Here is a 19,827-nt window from a genome sequence, read left to right as displayed (position 1 = left end):
TATGGGTTAAATGACATTAGAAGCTATGCTGGGAACCTAATCCTCACTCATTTACGTGGAAAAATGTGTTCCATTTTTGCACAGCCAGTGAACTTTTGGGTGGCAGTGTGTTTGTAAGTTGGGGACTGCTTGTAGGGTATTTTGTAAAGAAGGAAACATTCTTTTCAAGTCAGGACCTTCTGTGGGTTAAAGGGGAGTCACTGGAACCAGATGCTAGAAAAGCATGCTCGAAATGAGTTTTGGACTTGACTGTAGTATGGTTGAGCCTGAATAACTTCCAACAGGGTGTTTAGAAATTCAGAATATTAGTAGTGGAGTCATAGAGATGATCTAGTGCTTCCTGATTGCTGGTTTGCAAACTGGTTTGTCTGTAATAAAGAATTAAGTTGTCTGCAATGTCTATAGAAAGCACATATGGTATATATCAATTACATTATGTATTTGTGAAATACGGCAATCACCTTACCTGTATTATAAAAAATCATGTCATTTATCTTTTAATAGCTCCCCCCTTATTTTTCCAACAACTAGGTAAGTGACCCTTCATATCAGGGTCCTGGATCTGCCACCTGTTTTTGTGCATTCTTTGTCCTTTTGTAATGGTCAGACTCAGGGTGCCAAATGAGAATAGGAAACCACAGAATTTTTTTCCATCTCTACCTGTTCTAATGATAATGGGTTGTAAACCTTACCAGGGTGCACAGCTTTTCCTCTTAGCAGTCTTTTTAAAATAAATAGACTGATTTTTAAAAATAACATTTCAGAAACAAATGTCATTTTTATTATTTTTCTGAGTAGCAGCATGTTGTGTATGGGGTTTTGGATTGGACCTCTTTCTGTTTGAACGTTATCATTTGGTGTGAAAAAATAAGCAAAATAGTGTAAGGAGGAAGAAAAATGATTTATACTTGATTCACCCAGACCTAACCATTGTTAAAACTATGAAATTTCCTTCTGAACTGTAATATATATACATCCATGGACCTTATTTTGTTTTCGGACAAAACTGAGAAAAACATAGCTTTTGAAAACTTAATATATCCCGAGCATTTTCCCATATGACCCAAATTGTTTTGCAAACATGGCCTGGTACCTGTGTTATATTTTATGTACAACGTACAAGAATTTACTTAACAAACCCACTCCCCTCATTGTTGACTAAGTAGGTTGTCATTAACTTTTTTGCATTGATGAACATCTTCATAAATTTTTTGTTCCTTTTTAATTATTTCCTTACAATAAATTCCTAGAAGTCTAATTATAGGTTAAAAGGATGAACGTTTTTCCTGCTCTTGCCAAGCCGGGAACCTGCTCTTTTTTTTCCTGCTCTTGTTTTTCCTGCTCTTGCCAATCCTCGGTGCATGCCATTGGCAGCATTGTGAGTAGTTTCCCAGGACAGCTGGGCCCCAGATGCAGTGTGTCGCCGCCGGGGCGGCAGTGCAGTAAGGGTCTCCCCCGCCCCCTGCCGCAGGCATGGTGAGCGCAGCAGCGCGAGCCGTAGAAGAAAAAAACCCGAGAAAACCGGTTGTAACTAGCATTTTTTGCTCTTGCTTCTTTTGGGGGTGGGGCGGGGTGAGTTCCTTCTCGAAAACTCAGCCCTATTTATATATTCCTTATTTTTTCATGTAGAAAGAGAGACCTATATTATATTGCCTTTATCTATTTATTTATTTAATATACATGTATCTATTCTTGAATTCTTTTCCCATTTAGGTTGTTAGAGAACACTGAGCAGAGTTCCCTGTGCTATACAGTAGGTCCTTGTTGATTACCTATTTTAAATGTAGCAGGATTACCATACTAAGTGAAGTCAAGCCAGACAGACAAAAGACAAATATCATATGATACGGCTCTATGTGGAATCTAAAAAAAATGATAAAAATGAACTTATTTGCAAAACAGAAACAGAGTCACAGACTTAGAGAAAGAACTTAAGGTTATGGCGGGGGGAGGGATAGATTGGGAGTTTGGGATTGACATGTACACACTAGATTGTCTTTCTTTTTTTTTTTGTTTTTTTTTGTTGTTTTTTTTTGTTTTTTTTTTTTGTTTTTTTTGCGTTATGTGGGCCTCTCACTGTCGTGGCCTCTCTCGTTGCGGAGCACAGGCTCCGGACATGCTGGCTCAGCGGCCATGGCTTATGGGCCTAGCCGCTCCGCGGCATGTGGGATCCTCCTGGACCAGGGCACGAACCCGTGTCCCCTGCATCGGCAGGTGGACTCTCAACCACTGCGCCACCAGGGAAGCCCAAGTCTTTCTTTTTTTTTAAACCCTCTCTCGTACACGAAAAAGCGAGCCACTGACTGTTCATTCCATTTCAGAGTGTCCACCATGAGAAGACAGTAGAGGTGATCTGAAAGGAGCAGACCTCCCATCATAGCCGAGGACCCCATGAGAGAGCTTGGAAAAGCCAGGGGGTGGTTAACTAGGGTGACCACAGCCGTGATAACTAAACACAGAACACGCGTGTCGTCAGACTTGACTTCCACCAGTGATGGCAGGACTCACGTCAGGATTCTTGCTTCCGTGTAGGTGTGAGACCAAGCCTGATCTAATTCTCTTTTCACTAACCTGGGCTTTCTTATTAGCAGTTAGTTGGTGTGTGGCTGGGAATGGAAGAAGGGCTGTAGAAAACTGAGTGGTTGGCCAGTGTGGGGAGTAGGGAGAGGAAGAAAAGGAGGATGAGGGGGGAGCAAAGATACTTTCAAGGAGCAATCTTTTAAGTCTTTTTGGAAGAGGACGTTAACTCTGGGAGATTAGAGTATGTGCTGTGTTTTTGGCATATACCAGGAAGCAAGCACCTTTTAAGAGCTTGGCTTGAAGTTGGTAACTAGTAATGCAAACTATTGATTTTTAAATTTTTTTGGTTAAGTTTTTGTTAATGAGAGAATTGATTTCTATAACTGCGAAAAGGGTTATAAGACATGGTGTGTGTCTCGCCCCTCCCCACAAATCATGGCTTCAGGGGCTGCTTTTCAGTACTCTGAACCTGAAGCTGGAAGGCATCTTGGTTTTAGACTCTACATGAGAAATGTGACTTTGGCTCAATAATCTTTTATCGAGGGCTTGGCACTGGGATAGGTGTACAAAGATGAATGAGATCAGACCCTTGCCCGTCCTTTGGTGATACAAGGTTAGTAATATAAATAATAGATACGTTTTTATTGTGGCATAATATACATAACATAAAATTTACCATTTGAACCATTTTAAAGTGTACAGTTCTGTGGCATTAAATTGTTGTGAATGTTTTCACCATCATTCATTTCCAGAAATTTTCCGTCTTCTCCAACTTAAAACTCTGTATTTGTTAAACAATGACTCCTCATTTCCCTCTCCCCGCAGCCCCTGGAAACCACCATTCTACTTTCTGTGAATTTGATTATTCTAGGTACCTCATAAGCAAATCATACAGTATTTATCCTTTTGTGATTGGCTTATTTCATTTGGCTTAATTCTTCCAGGAATTAAGTTTCATCCATGTTGTAGCGTGTGTCACAATTTGCTTCCTTTTTAAGGGTGAATAGATATTCCATTGTATTTTTCATTTGTATTTTTCATGTTGTAAACCACATTTTGTTTATCCATTCCTACATCAATAGACACTTGGGTTGCTTCCATCTTTGGCTATTGTGAATAATGCTGCTTTGAACATGGGTGTACAAATATCTGTTCCTTGCTTTTAGTTCTTTTGGGTATGTATCTAGAACTGGAATTGTTGGAGCTTATGGTAATTCTATCTTTAGTGTTTTGAGGAATCACTGTACTGTCTTCCACAGTGGTTGCACCATTTTACAGTCCCACCAGCAGTGCACAGGGTTCCAGTTTCTCTACATCCTTGCCATCACTTGTTATTTTCTTCTGCTAATAGCCATCCTAATGGATGTGAAGAGGAATCTCACTGTGGTATTGGTTTTCGTTTCCCTGATGATTACTGATGTTGAACATCTTTTCATGTGCTTATCGGCCACTCATATATTCTTAGGAGAAGTGTCTGTTCAAGTCTTGATCAGTTTTTAATCCGTTTTTTTTTTGTTGTTGTTGTAAGAGTTCTTTGTGTATTCTGGGTACCAATCCCTTATCAGATACGTGATTTGCAAATATTTTCTCCCATTCCTTAGGTTGCTTTTTTACTCTGTTGATAGTGTCCTCTGATGGTCAAAAGGTTTTACTTTTGATGAAGTCCATCTTATTTTTTTCTCTTGTTGCCTGTGCCTTTGGTTTCATATCCAAACAAAAGTCATTGTCAAATCCAACATCATGATGCTTTCCTCCTGTGTTTTCTTCTAAGAGTTTTGTGGTTTCAAATCTTGCGTTTAGGCCTTTGGTCCATTTAGAGTTAGTTTTTGTATACTGTATAAGGTACGGTTCCAGTTCTTTTTTCCCTTCCCTCCCTCCTTCCCTCACTCTTCCTTCCTTCCTTCCTTCCTTCCTTCCTTCCTTCCTTCCTTCCTTCCTTCCTGTGGATATTCAGTTTTCCTAATACAATATGTTGAAAGACAACTTTAATATATGAAAGAAGATGCTTAGCTGCAAGCAACTCACAGGAGTTATTGAGCCACAGTCTCTGGCAAGAGGGTTCTGTTTGGATGATATAGGAGGAAGAGATTCAAGCCTCTCACTGCATTATGGAGAGACAGCACACTGCAGGAAGCTTCCCTGTGGGTACTTCCTGTGCAACACAAGTCTGGGAATTCCCACAACACACGTCTGGGAATCTGCAGGAGCCATTTCAAGTGAGAAGGGGGGAAAGAGAAGGACATTATCCAGGTAAGATGAGAAACACATGGTATATAATGTGCTTCTTAATCTGTTATCTTTAGTTATATATGTATTCTTTATAGGAGGCTTGTTTGGAATAGGAATTACAGGAATTATAGGAATTCCTCGTTAGTCTTTAGTTTGTGGGGGGTTTTTCAGTGGGGATGTGTGTGCTTACTTTAGCTATTTGTCATGGTAGAGAAGAAACAGGGTTTCGTGTTGGTGGGAAGATATTACCTTGTTTGAAAGAACGATAACTTTGCACATGGCCTTCATCTGTGATGGACTCTAAACCTGCTGCAGATTTCTCCCCTAAAAGTGGTGCCACAACACAAGCCTGATCTCAGCATGTGTGCAACTGTGGACCAGAGGGTTGAAAGCAGATCCTGTGTCTCTTTCCGGATGAATTCCAGGGGGACACAGCTGCAGGTTTTTCTGTAACTCTTTGCATGTGCACAGGAAGTTCCTTACAACCCACTCCTTTAGATCTCATTTCCTTTCAGTTTTTTGCCCTCAGTGCTCCCTGGGTGTCTGGCCTGTAGGTTCAGGGTTCAGAGAGCCTCTGGATTGGGGCCCTCTTGTGGTCCTCCTGTGATCTGGTTGGGATCTTGGGAGTTGAAGGCCAAGACAGGGTCCCTAAGAAGAAGAAAACTTGGGGGAATTGATTATAAATTTCTGCATGAGGAAGTCTTTTTAAAATATAACATGATAGGGCTTCCCTGGTGGCGCAGTGGTTGAGAGTCCGCCTGCCGATGCAGGGGACGCGGGTTCGTGCCCCGGTCCGGGAAGATCCCACATGCCGCAGAGCGGCTGGGCCCATGAGCCATGGCCGCTGAGCCTGCGTGTCCGGAGCCTGTGCTCCGCAACGGGAGAGGCCGCAACAGTGAGAGGCCTGCGTACCGCAAAAAAATAAATAAATAAAAATAAATAAATAAAAGCAAGGGCAAGAGGACAATCTATGGTTAGGGTAAGACTTTAAAAATATATATATATATATATAACATGATAAAAGCATTACGAAGTTAATCAATTTAACTACACAAATAAAATTTTTCTTCAGGAAACATCCCTTTTTTAAGGGTAAAAGACAGTTCACTGGAAAGGATATTTGTAATACAAATGAGAAATGCTCAGTTTTCTTAATGGATATCAAGAGCTTTTCAATAAAGAAAAGATCAGTAACTCAACAGAGAAGTGAGGATAGGATATCAACAGACTGGTTTCAGAAAAAGAAAAACAAAGGTTTTTAGGCATATAAACGATGTTTAGCCTCACTTAAAATAGAAACGTAAATTAAATAGGTAGATAGCATTAAGTTAGATACTAAGGGTATGAGGAAATCGATGTATGTAAATCACTGATGCTGGGGGATATCTGGGCTTATGTATGGAAATTTTAAAAAATAGAGATTCTTTGCCCTAGCAGATCTACTACTAGAAATTTATCTGACAGGTGTATACATTTGCCCATACATGATGCTTGTTTTAGAAAAAGTTGGGCACGATTAAAATGTTTATCAGTGGAAGACTAGCTGTGGTTCCATTCATACAATGGAATGTATGCACTTGTAAAGGAAGAGGTCTTAAATGTGCTGATGAGAAAATCTTCAAAATATATGAGTGAACGAAGGTACAGCATTGTGTTAGTGTTTGTTTGAAAAGTTTGTACACACGCTTCTGTTTTTTATATGCAGTGACCGCCTCTCAAATGATGTACATGAAAACTGAAAACAGCACCTGCAAGAAAGTCAGAAAGGTGGTTGGGATGTGGGGTGGGAAGAAGGCAGACTTTACACTTTGTGCTGTTTCATACCTTTTAGATTTTGTACCATGTTTCAGATATTGCCTCTTAAAAAGCTAACTGCCTTGAAAAGGGTAATAGAGATAAGTAAGTAGAAAAACCAAGATAAAAACTAAAAAAAACCCCAGAAAAACCAAAAACACCCCCCAAAACCCAACAACAACCTAGAATTTCAGCTCAGGTTTTAGATCACCAAGGTTTAACAATGAAGCGGGGACAAATGACAGAATTCTGAGCTAGAGAGAGAACGTAGTCCTGTACGGTTTCATAGATGTGAAGAAAATAAAACAAATGGGCATGAATCAGGATGAAGTCTTCAACTGAGTTACAAAATAAAAAGTTTCCCAATAGACTTTCCAGGAAATATTTGTATAAATGAAAATTTAAGGGGTTTTAGAGACAAGAATAATTTTTATTGAGCATGTATTTTGTGTTAGCCACTGTCTTATATATATTGACCTGTTAACACTTAGAGCCCATTTGTGGAATGGCTGTCATTCCTACCATTTGCAACAAGGACAGTTAATGGTCTGAGAGGTTGAGTTGTCTGATAACTGGTGTGGGTGCGGTAAAGTCAGGAATCAAGCCAGGTCCCGTGTGCCCAGCCTGATTCAAAAGGACCCATTTTTCACCTTGTAGACTTTGTGGTAAGTGGGTAGTTTTTGTCCATCTCGGCCTCTTTTTTTTTTTTTTTTTTAATCTATCTTGCTCAGAAGCTTAGGGCATTTCTGTCACGATACAAAATGGCACTTTTTACACATCTGCAGCCTAATAATTGGTACTCATTTTGAAGACCCTGAAGCACCTTGCTGGATCTAAAAGCAACTTCTTAGTTACCAAGGAAACAGTAGATTTAGCCTAGTGCTCAGTCTAGTTTCTTTTAAGTGTAGTTGAGATCTTTAAAAATTGGTTGAGTCTGTTTAGCTTGTATGATAATTATTAACCAGGATATTTGATGAAGTAGACAGTCCTATATGCCAGCTAGTAATAGTCTACACTTAGAGCAAATGGAAGACATCAGGAAAAGTTCTGCAGGAAAAGATTATAGAATGAAATGATACATATCCTATGGCATATATCCTCTGGAAGAAGAAAAAAAAAATTGTGTCCAAGAGTAGACATTAATAGAAGTTGAAGAACGTGCTCATATTCTCTGTGATTTAAAAAAAGAGAGAAATTGAACCCAGCCATTGAAAAATGACAGGTGTATTAGCTTTCTAGGGCTGCAGTAACAAATTATCACAAACTTCGTGGCTTAAAACAACAGAAATTTATCCTCTTACATTTCTGGAGGCAAGAAGTCCAAACTATAGATGTTCGGCGGCATTGGTTTCTTCCGAAGGCTCTGAAGGAGAATCTGTTCTGTGCTCCTCTCCTAGCTTCTGGTGAAGTTCCTTGGCTTATAGATACATCACTCCAATCTCTGCCTTCATCTTCACGTGGTGTTCCCTCATGTCTCTGTGTTTCCTCCTTTTCTGTTTCCTACAAGGACACTTGTCATTGGGTTTAGGGCCCATCCATTGCAAGGATGGTCTCATCTCGAGATCCTCAACCTTAGTAACATTTGCAAAGACCTTAATGCCAAATAAGGTCACATTCTGAGGTTCCAGAGTTTAGGACATGGTCATATCTTTTTGGGGGGCCACAATTCAACCCACGACAAGTTGAATCACAAAAGACGGATGGTCATTGATCTTTTTTTCAGATAAACTTTTTTGGGAGATAATTGTAGATTCACATACAGTTGTAAGAAATAAAGCAGAGAGATCCCATGTACCCTTTACTCAGTTTCCCCAGTGGTAATATCTTACAGGGCACTGGCCTCAATAAAGTGAAGATATAGAACACTTCATCACCACAGGATCCCTCCTTCGTGTTGCCCTTTATTAGCCATCCCTGCCTTCTTCCACCACTGCGATCCCCCATCGTCCCTCATCTCTGTCAACCTCTTCTGCATTTCCATCATTTTGTCATTGCTAGGTTACATAAATGGAATCATACATTACCCCCCACCCCCACCCCGCGCCTTTAGCATAACTCTCTGGAGATTCCTGCAGGTAGGTTAGGAGTTCATTCGTTTTCATTGCTCACTGGTGCTCCATGGTGTGTGTCACCAGTTTGTTTAAGCATTCACCCACTGGAGAACTTCTGGGTGATTTCCAGTTTTTGCCTGTTATGACTAAAGCTTCTGTGAACGTGTGGGTACAAGCCTCTGTGTGAACATGTTTTCATTTCTCTGGGCTATATAAATGCCCAGGAAGGAGTACAATTGCAGGATCATATCGTAGTTGCGTGTTTAGTTTTGAAAGTGCCGAATTGTTTTCCTGAGGATGTGAGCCATTTACATGTCTCCCAGCAGTGTATGAGTGATAGCTTTCCTTCCCGTCACCAACATTTGGTGTGGTCACTATTTTTTATTTTAGCTGTGCTGTAGGTATGTAGTGAAATGTCATCCTGGTTTAAATTTACATTTCCCTAACGGCTAAATGATATTGATCATCTTTTCATGTGTGTATTTGCCATCTCTATACCCTCTTGGGTGAAATGCTCCTTCACGTCTTTTGCCTATGTTCTAGTAGGAGTGTTTGTATTTTACTGTTGAATTTTGAGAATTTTTTATATAAGATACTTCGTTTGACACGTGCCTTCGTTTGATATGTGCTTTGTGAGTATTTTCTCCCAGTCTGTAGCTTGTCTTTTCATCCTCTTAAGAGAGATTTCACAGAGCAAGGTTTACTTTTGACAAAATTCAGTTTATCGGCTTTCCCTTTTACGGGTCATGCTTATGGTGTCAAGTCTAAGAAATCTTTGCCAAGCACTAGATCCTGAAGACTTTCTTTTCTTTTTGGCCGCGCCACCTGGCTTGCAGGATCTTAGTGCCCCCACCAGAGATGGAACCCGGGCCCTGGCAGTGAAAGCGCCAAGTCTTAACCACTGTACCATCAGGGAATTACCCCTAATAAGTTTTCTGTTTTACATAAGCCCGTTATCCATTTTGAGTTAATTTGTGTATAAGGTATGAGGTTTAGGTCAAGGTTCATTTTTTTTGCCAATGAATGTCCAGTTGGTCCAGCACCATTTCTGGAAAAGACTGTCCTTCCTCTGTCAAGCAGGTGGAGTTATTTGTGTGAGTCTAAAACAAAAGTTTGGCCTGTGTCTACTGATAGTTGCTTCAGTTTCACAAATTAATAAAAGAAAATCATTCTCTGCAAAGGATACGTGCTTTAGTGCCTCTTATCTGCCAACAGTAGATTAGCCCTGATGATTTATGATGATTTACATTGTGGTAAACTCACCATACTTTATAGAGTAACATGGTGTGTAGCTTTGGGAATTCTTTTATTTATTTATTTTTGGATTCCAGAGGAGTTTGGGGGGCCAAGGAGGTAGTTGATGAATGACGAATCCATCAAAATCTGGAAGGGATAACTTGAGGCAATTGAATCTCTTAACAGAGGATTTGAACCCCTTTCTTCAGATGCTATGAGGAATAAATGGGAAGTTGGGTTTTCAAGGACAGTGAAAGAGACTTTCCAAAAGGACGGGGAAGTGGGTGCGTGGCACACGCTTTCGGTTTCCTCTCCCTGCTGTGCTGCAGTTAGACGCAGGTGCTAGAGGAACCCTGAAGAGAAAACTAAAAAAAAAAAAAATCTTTTGACCGCCAGATAGTCTAACTTCTGGTTTTCCACAATTTGGATAAGGATTACTGGAAAGGAAGAGTTAACTCAAATATGCTTTGTACAACAAAGCAGTCTTGTGCTGTTAAGTCCACGTTAAACGTTTACCCGTGTGTGGCCTTCAGTTTGCAAAGATTTAGCCAAGGATCCAACCGCACATTGTGCTCGCCTTTTTATCCATTCATTTTTTAAAAACGGGGGAGTCAGCTTTCCTTTTTGTGCCTCTCTCCAGAGGGACTTCAAGTCCCGGGCCATAATTTCTGTAATAGGCATATTATCCTTGCTTCGTAAGCCAAACTGTACGAAGTGGGTGGGTTTTGGCACCCCTTGTCCAAAGACGTGCTCATCTTTTCCTCGGAGAGGGGGCTCGGTTGGCTGAGTCTTACCATCTCAGCTTGCCTCCTGCCCCTCAAGTAAAAGGGGAAGAAAAGAGATCCAGCCTCACTTGCACCCATGAGGCAGTGAGAATTGACCCTCCGGCATGCCTCCTCTTGCTTCTGCTTTTTGCAGTGGGCTTCATAAGGAGCAAATTCATCAAAGCTAGCAATAAGCCTAGATGCATTCCATTTTTTTAGGAGTGAGGAGAGTGGTGGTGGTGCCTTTTGTGTTTGTCCTGTGGGGAGTACAAAGAAGTGCCCACAGATTCCATATTCAGGCTCAGAATCAGCAAGAGGGAGCTGAAATCAATCACTGTTTTTATACTGAATGATTGTAACCCGGTGGTGAGGCCCGCATCACCCCTTGAGCACAAGCACAGTCCTATCTTGCTGGATGTTTTGCCTGAGTTTGGTGGCAGGTGTTAACCAGGCTGTGGCTGAGACTGGAACACGGCTTCACATAAGGAGCATGGGTACCCCCCCCCCATTTTTTAACTGAAGTATAGTTATTTTACAGTGTTGTGTTAGTTTCAAGTATACAGCAAAGTAGGGGGATCAGAAGTGACTTGTGTTGCTCTTTTCCTAGTAAAATATTTCTCAGGAAAACTAACTTCTAAGGAAGTCCAGCAAGCCTGTGCTTTGGAGCCCAAGGGGAGGAAATTACAGAGCTGTGCTGAGAGTGTTCTGTTCCTGGCAGCTCCTGTATTATTTGTTGTGGACACTGCACCTGTGTTGTAGGGTCACTGTGGCTCTCGGGAAGAGAATAGGTTTCTGTCCCCTTCTGATGCAGTGGCAAGGCAGGCAGTGTGTGTGGTTGTTAAGAGCCGGCGTCCTGAAGCCAGCCTGCCTGGTTGTGAAGACCGGCGCAGCTGCTCTCTCGCTGTGTGATCTTGGGCCAAGTCACTTAATCTACCTCTGTACCTCCATTTCCTGGATGTAAGATGGGCACAGTAAGACCACGCACCTCACAGAGTTGATTTGAGGATTAAATAACATAGTAAATGTGAAGTCCTTAGAACAGTTCCTGGCGTCTGTGTGTTAGCTATTGTTCATCATTCCTCAGTTGATTCTAAACAAGTTTAATTTCATGAGCGAGTGTTCTTTGAGGGGGTTTCTCTGCAGGGGCTCGTGACTCCAAAGAGAACAGAGCCAACTAGTAATTTTACAAACCCAGAAGTGAATTATTTTAAATGTCTTTGCTAGGAATAGAGCTTAGATGGACAGTTCACTGAAAAGTCCTGGGAATATGTTTATGTTGGTGACTGTTGATCAACTAGAATTTTTCTCAGCTGCAGGCTAATACCTGGGGTTTTCTAGGCTGGACTACCTTTGCAGTACCAACACGGATCAGGAATTAAAACTGTGCTCTGTTGATGACCTAGATGGGTGGGATGTGGCGGGGGAAGGAGGTCCAAGAGGGAGACCTATATGTATACATATAGCTGATTCATTTCGTTGTACAGCAGAAACTAATACAACATCGTAAAGCAATTATACTCCAATTTAAACACACACACACACACACAACTGAGAGCTTCCATTGTGGGGCGTTTTCATCTAGTGCTGTTTATAATCTGGTTTCCCCCTCCCAGCTGCAGCTTCCTCTATGGAGTGCTTGGCTTACAGCACAAGTAATGTGCTAAAAGATGGGGAGGATGTTTAACTCCACTCTGACACATCAAGGTAAATACAGAGAGAGAGGCTGGCAGGTGGCGCAGAGGTACCCAGTGGTCTGGGGACATTGGCCCAGGCAAAATGTTCCTCACCTCACCTTATAAAACTCAAAGAAATTGCTCGGGTGAGGGGATGCTTGTGGCGCCTGTGATGAATAAGGCAGCCTCTTGGCCCAGGACAGGAGAATTATTGCAGCTTTCAACAGGACATTTACACTAAGGTATACTGGGTAATGTGGGTGTTGACGTTAGGATTATTTAAGTTGAAAGAGACAGAAAACTTCACACAACAGGGTTTAAACAAGATAATTTACCTCATTCCTATCTTAGTTCTATGATCCTTTGAGTCTGTGGCTCCTTTATTTAGCTGCTTCGCTACCCTTAGTTAGCATGATATCAATCCTACAGTGTGGCTGCCTGAGCTCCAGCCATCAAGTTTTCATTCCAGCCAACAGAAAGGAGAGAGTCAAAAGGGGACCCTTATTCTTTTAGGAGATTCTGGAAGCTTCCATTTCACAATTGGTCTAATTGGTCAGAACTCAGTACAATCACAAGCTGTAAGGGAGGCTGGGAAATGTAGTCATGTGCGCAGCTAAAACTCGGAGGCTGAGATTTGGGTACACAGCTAGTTGTCTCTACCTGAGTATGTGATATGCTTTAGGATGGAATCAAGGCTGATGCTAAGGATGAGCAGGGCAAACTAGATTTTTGAAATTCCAGGTCTGAAGGAAAAAGAACCCTGTTGGGCCATCAATTCAGACATTTCCTGTGGTCATCCATTTAACCACATTTGAGTGAGCCCCCCAGGTGCCAAGCCCTGCCAGGCCCTGGGAATAAAAGCTGAGCTGAGTCATAACTGGTTCCTGTGTTCCAGGAACTCTTAGTTATTGTAAGGTAGCTATGCTCACCAACGCCTGTTAGTGATTGGATTGAACTGTGGCTACCTCTTGATGTCTAAGACCCTTTTTATCACATAACAACTTAGTGAGTTTCTGATTTAGATCTTATTTATTTGTGTGTGTGTGTGTATGTGGTGGTGGTATTGTAGTTGTAGCTAGGAGAACCCGTTTAGCAGTGCATGGGTTCTGGGGTCATCTATGGACCCAAGGCTGGTTGACCTTAGAGATATTCCCGGGGAAGCATTGAGTGACACCTTCCTATTGCTTCCATATAGTTGGCTTGACCAGGAATTGAGTCAGCAGATTTGAGCTCTCTTCTGTCTCAGGGCAAATTACTGGGGCTTTGGTTTTCTCATACTTGTAAATTAGAGTTTCTGAGCTGCATGGGGAGCAACCCCAGCCCCCAAAGGTGTGATGTAATGTCTGGGGGCCGTGCTGAGCACCATATAAGGTAGTGGTGTGTTTCTTTTTTCTTTCTCTCTCTTTTTTTTTTAAATTAATTAATTTATTTTGGGCTGTGTTGGGTCTGCGTTGCAGTGTGCAGACTTCTCATTGCGGTGGCTTCTCTCATTACAGAGCACGGGCTCTAGGCGCGCAGGCTTCAGTAGTTGTGGCGCACAGGCTTAGTTGCTCCACGGCATGTGTGATCTTCCCGGACCCCAGGGCTTGAACCCATGTCCCCTGCATTGGCAGGCGGATTCTTAACCACTGCGCCACCAGGGAAGTTCCAGTGGTGTGTTTCTTACTTGATGATAGTGACAGGGAAAGCTACTTTTAAGAGTTCTCGAGGTGACTTGTACACAGTCCCAGAGTGACGGAATTAGATGGGGTCTTTCTGCCTGAGGAGGCTAAGCATCTGGCCTTCTTACACTCTTAGCTGCTGGGTGGTGCCTTCAGGGCAGGTGTTAACTGATGCCCACAGCCCATTCTGAAGGGTGGGGAGGGAGTGATGAGTCAGGTGCCTCACCTGGAGCTGGCTGACTATTTTAAGCTGCGGGCTGTGTGGTTGCTAGGTTCTCCTCCATCTCAGCAGCGCTCCCTCTGATAATGAAGCAGCTCACTCTGAGCAGGACAGACAGCTTGATGCGATTCTTGCAAGTTGGGCAGCATAGCCCTCAGCCTGTACTCTTCTGTAAGGTTGCGCATGAGAGATGGCAACCCCGTCCCCTGGGGACACACCCAGCCTGAAGCCCTCTGTAGGGCTGAGCTATGTTGCTCTGAGCTGACCAGCTTGGGCTCCATCCAGGTTATGTGTTGGGGTGGTTGGTGGTTCACCCAACAAAGAGGCCACCAGAGCTCATTTGCTCTGTTTGTTTCGTTTGTTTTCCTCATTTGGCAATATTGGGATTGGACAAGAGGATCTTAAGGAAGATCTTGGAAGACACACACACACTAGAAATGGCACACTAAGATGGTGTCTAGGCTGTCTGAGCCACCTCCTATGTGAGAATCAATTTAGAGAATTGCTGTACTTCCTAAAGCAATGGGAAGTGTCCCCGAGAAGGGAGTCCGCCATATTGGTTAGCACATCTGGTGGACTGGCCTAATTATGAAGTCCAGTGTTGGCATGTTCTCGGAATTACAATGTGGGAAGGAATCTTAAAGTCATTGTGAGTTGTTCTCCATCACTGTAGTTGTTTGTGAGATTTAGTCCTACAGATTTTTCTTCAGAGAATTTTCTGGGCCCTCCAAATTTCTGGCTCCAAACAGCTGGATTCGTTGAGCATAATCCAAATTTAGGTTCCAAATACCTTGAGAGTGTGTGTGTGTGTGTGTGTGTGTGTGTACTTTTAGCTTCTTTTTGATATACAAATCACTTGCCTGCCTTGAGTCACATGAAATTCTATGAAAGTTGACTTTAATGATACAGTGGGACAAAACAGTATTACGTTTCTAACCAGTTCCCTCCCTGCTCTCTGGAAATGGAGTAAATTTATAGAGAGTAGTGGGGCTGATGCCAGAACTGCTTCAGTTTGGAATTGTGAAAAGAATTGTGCCTTTGCAGTTAGAAGATCTGTGGCTTGAGATTGGGCTCCATGACCTTGAGCAAGCCATTCAGCTTGAATGAAATCTCTAAGCTTCAGTTTTCTCATTAAGGAAAAAAAAAGATAAAATAGTGTCTTGTTGTAAAAGAATTGAGATAATATCTTCAAAATGGCACAGGAGTGAAGAAATTGTAAATGACCTTCCCTGAGTCTTCCATATGATTTCTTTTTTTCCTTTTCTAAAGCTAACCTCATTGATCTTAACTTTGTATTCAGACAGCAACCCTAGCTGGCTTGTCGCTGTGTGTCCTGTCCCCCACCCCCTCTTCTTTTAAAATAGTGTAATAGAAGTGGCAGGGACAGAAGACATTCTGGATACATCGCGCTACATGTGGAGATACCATGCAAAACTGAGTTTACCTCCAGCCCCACGGGTGGTACCAGTTTGCCTGGGAGGTGCAGCTGGAAGGAGGGTGGGCTCTGGGGTTGGACTTCTCGCGTTGGAATCCTGGCTCCACTGCCACTTGACTTGGGCAAGTCACTTCACCTCAGGCTTCACCGTAAGTAGAGTGGGTATAATAATAATGGCCAGCATACAAGGTTGTAATAAGTAAATGGGATGATTTAAAAATGTTGAGCCCAGTATCAGCACATAGCAAGAAACCGCCCCTTAAATGTGGACTCTTCTTATAATAATAATTATTATTTTTAATTGTGGTAAAATATACATAACATAAAATTTACCATCTTAAACCATGTTTAAGTGTACGTTTCAGTAGTGTTAAGTATATTCACATTGTTGGACACCCAATCTCCAGAACTTTTTCATCATGTAACACTGAAACTATATCCGTAACACGGCTCCCCACTACCCTGCCTCCCCCAGCCCCTGGCAACCTCCATTCTACCTTCTGTTTCTATGAGTTTGACTACTCTACATACCTCCTGAGTGGGATCATATGGTACTTGTGGTTTTGTGACTATAATTATTTAATAAGTCTTAGCTCACCACAGCAATTGCGCTCTCTCCCATTTTTAGCATTCTACAAGCTCAGGATTGCCTGCCTTCTCCTCAAACCCTAGTCATTAGTGACTTACTTCCTTTCTTGAGGGAACAAGACACCTTGCACCTCCATTTCATCCTTTTGAAAAGGGTAGGGTTAGAGAAAAGGGAAATTAAAGTGAAGGAGACATAAAAGGAGGGCCTTCAGTAAGGAAAAAACCATTCACTCGTTGCAGACGTCCTCTGTAGGACTTCTTCCTTCTGATTGTGTGAAGATTCAAACCTAAGCACCAGTAGAGGCAATGAACCCCTCCCCAAGTATCTGTCGCCCCGATTTAACAGTTTTAACAAGTTCCAGAAAGAAGAAAATACTAGAAAAATCTAAATTAACCTAGAGGCAAGTGTTTCTTTGTTTGTTCATGCAGTGGTGTTTATCTCCTGAGTGATAAAAGGGTTTCTTCGACTTGGAACTTCTGACTACCTTTTTTTTTTTCTTTTGAAGCATAGTTGACTTACAGTGTCGTGTTAGTTCCAGGTGTGCAGCAAAGTGATTCACCTATACATATATCTATATCTATTTTTCAGATTCTTTTCCATTATAGGTATTACAAGGTATTGAATATATATAGTTGCTTGTGCTATACAGTAAATCCTTGTCATTTGTCTATTTTATATGTAGTAGTGTATATATGTTAATCCCAAACCCCAAATTTATCCCACCCCCCACTTCTGACTACTTTTTTTAAAAAATAAATTTATTTTATTTATATTTATTTTGGGCTGCATTGGGTCTTTGTTGTTGCGCGTAGGCTTTCTCTAGTTGTGGCGAGTGGGAACTACTCTTCATTGTGCATGCGGGCTTCTCATTGTGGTGGCCTTTCTTGTTGCAGAGCATGGGCTTTAGGCACACGGACTTCAGTAGTTGTGGCATGCGGGCTCAGTAGTTGTGGCTCGCAGGCTCTAGAGCGCAGGCTCAGTAGTTGTGGCTCACGGGCTTAGTTGCTCCACGGCATGTGGGATCTTCCCGGACCAGGGATCAAACCCGTGTCCCCTGCATTGGCAGGCGGATTCTTAACCACTGCGCCACGAGGGAAGTCCCTGACTACTTTTAAGTTGAAGAGGAAAGGAACCAGGATTGTATGACTGTAGCCAAGTCCTTTAATTTGGTGTCCACATCTGTGAAGGGTAACACTTGTGACTTCTGGGGGTAGCTGTAATGGAGCACTTGGCCTAGGGCCTGACACCTAACCAATAATCAGTTAAAATGTTAGCAGTTGGTGGTGGTGGTATGTTTGTGGAAAGAACGATCACCAGCTCAGTCCTTGAAAACATAGAGCTGAGACAAGCAGCTGTGGACCAACAAAACAGCCATCTTTACCCTCTTTTTGTTTGTTTGTTTGCTTTGTTTTGGCCACGCCACGTAGCTTTCAGGATCTTAGTTCCCCGACCAGGGATCGAACCCAGGCCCCGGCAGTGAAAGCGCTGAGTCCTAACTACTGGACCACCAGGAAATTCCCCAGCCATCCTTACTCTTGTTAGAGAGGGTGATGAGCACTAACGTTCTAGAATTGTACCAATTGTATGTTCATTAACCAATTTTATTGGCCATTGGATAGGTTCTGTCCTAGGTTGTGCCTGGGTTAAGGGAAATGATGGTTTATCTGTGAAATTAAGTAGTGTAACTTCCTTATATGCTTTTCTGGCAGTGGTGGGATTACTATTCTTCTTTAAAAAACACATATTTAATGTGTTTTAGCTACAAATAAAAAAATACCATTATTTGAATAACCTGATAGATTATATATATCTGGCTCCATGAATCCCTCTTTTCACTTTTGTTCTTTGGACTTCTGGAAGGAGTTCTATCTACTAGTGAAGGCTGCAGGTATAAAAGTTGCCCTCTCATTGCCTTGAGCTAGGAAAAGGAAATTATGGGCCTATACATGTTTAAAAACTTAAAGAGGTTTTGATTGCATAGAACCTTTGATTCTGTTGTAGCATTTTCATTTTTGAATGTAGTTTAAGTCATGTGCAAGCTTTATACCTTCCTGTGATTCCTTTTTTTTCTTTCTTTTGGCACATCTGTAGTTCCAAAAATCCTAAGTAGTTTTAAATGCTTTTTTGTGTGTTAATATGCAAAAGTGTCATAAAAGTAAAATAATTTTCTAATAATTAACAGTTGAGTCAAAATATTTTTCCCCAGTCTTCCCTGATGGCGCAGTGGCTGAGAGTCTGCCTGCCGATGCAGGCGACACGGGTTCGTGCCCCGGTCCGGGAAGATCCCACATGCCACGGAGCAGCTAGGCCCGTGAGCCATGGCCGCTGAGCCTGCGCGTCCGGAGCCTGTGCTCCACAACGGGAGAGGCCACAACAGTGAGAGGCCCGCGTACCGCAAAAAAAAAAAAAAAAAAAAAAATTTCCCCCACAGATCCTTATAATATGGCAGTGTGTTTCACCACGTGTACAACAGGACATATTGTGCAAAATAGTTCTTTCTTTTTAACAACTTTATTGGAGTATAATTCAAAATAGTTTTAGTTTGCACTGGCTAGTATAACAGGAATGACCAGTTTTCCTTATGCTTGGACCAATCAAATACATTCTTCATAAGAACTTTTAAAAGTTTCCTGGTTTTTCCCTGTAAAATCAGTTGGTAAAATAAGTTCAATAGTAAGACTTCTAAGGCTGAGCCCAAGAAACCTCTAACTGCTCATTTTTTCATCGCTTGTAATTAGGTCAACCAGTTCCATAGGGGGCTTGAGTTACAGCTTCTAGAGGTTTTGTAATGTAGACATTCTTATTTTTCAATTAATCTTTGTATCAAATGAAAAAAAAAGAAAAGAGTTATTTGGTAAATACAATCTTTCACTATCTCATTCTTTGGAATGCGCTTGCTTTTATACTTTTCCTTTTACAAAGAGCGTATGTTATTGGAGAGAAAAGGAGTCAGATATGTGTATTACTGGCAACACAATACAAAGCATGTAGGTTTGAGTTCATCTGGAACTGGCGTCCCTACTCTTAGTTGGGATACCCCTAGGTTGTTTCAGGTATTGGTGATGTTTATGTCTCCAGCTCTAAAAGCGGGGGCACACATCTGTGACAAGGCTGTCTGGGGTACTATGAGGGCGATGATGTCCACGGCTCTGGACCAGAGCAAAAGAAACCAACAGAAGTAGGATGGAAACCATGACCTTGGCCTTACTGCCAACCAGCCAGGCTCTCTGCTATGAGATTCCTTTGACATAAAGAGATGTGCAGGGGCTGTGAGATGTCTAGCAAATGCCCAGTCACTTCATGACCCAGAGGCCCTTGGGCCCATCAGCACAGCCTCAATGTGCCCTTTCCCCACTTTCTGCTGTCTTTTTTGTGTATCTATACCAGGGTGCAAGCCAGGAAGAATAAAATAGTGTCACCTTTTATTAGTAGCTTTGGGGAAGGCTTTATGGAAGAGGAGTTAGAGATTACGGCCCTCCTTCCCCTGCCTTCACTGTGGATACCTGAGTGTAGTAAATTGTGTTAAGGAAAGAGAGGAAGAGACTTTTGGGGCCCCCGAATTCCTTCTCAGCGGACGTTTCCTCCCTTCCCCTAATGCATCATCCAAGATATGGTAGCCTTTGGGTTCTTCTTTCCAAAGGCCCCCTTGCTCAGG

The 19,827-nt window shown here is 42.2% G+C and overlaps 1 protein-coding gene across 2 annotated transcripts in view; it reads left to right on the top strand.

Annotated features, from left to right (window-relative positions):
* UCK2 (uridine-cytidine kinase 2) overlaps positions 1-19,827 on the top strand; it is a 72,019-nt gene that overhangs the window by 32,833 nt on the left and 19,359 nt on the right. The window lies entirely within an intron of this gene.

Source organism: Aethalodelphis obliquidens, unplaced genomic scaffold, assembly GCF_003676395.1.
Source record: "Aethalodelphis obliquidens isolate GAN/ISIS:26980383/991018 unplaced genomic scaffold, ASM367639v1 scaffold55, whole genome shotgun sequence".
Taxonomy (NCBI): domain Eukaryota; kingdom Metazoa; phylum Chordata; class Mammalia; order Artiodactyla; family Delphinidae; genus Aethalodelphis; species Aethalodelphis obliquidens.
This window is presented reverse-complemented; position numbering and strand designations above follow the sequence as displayed.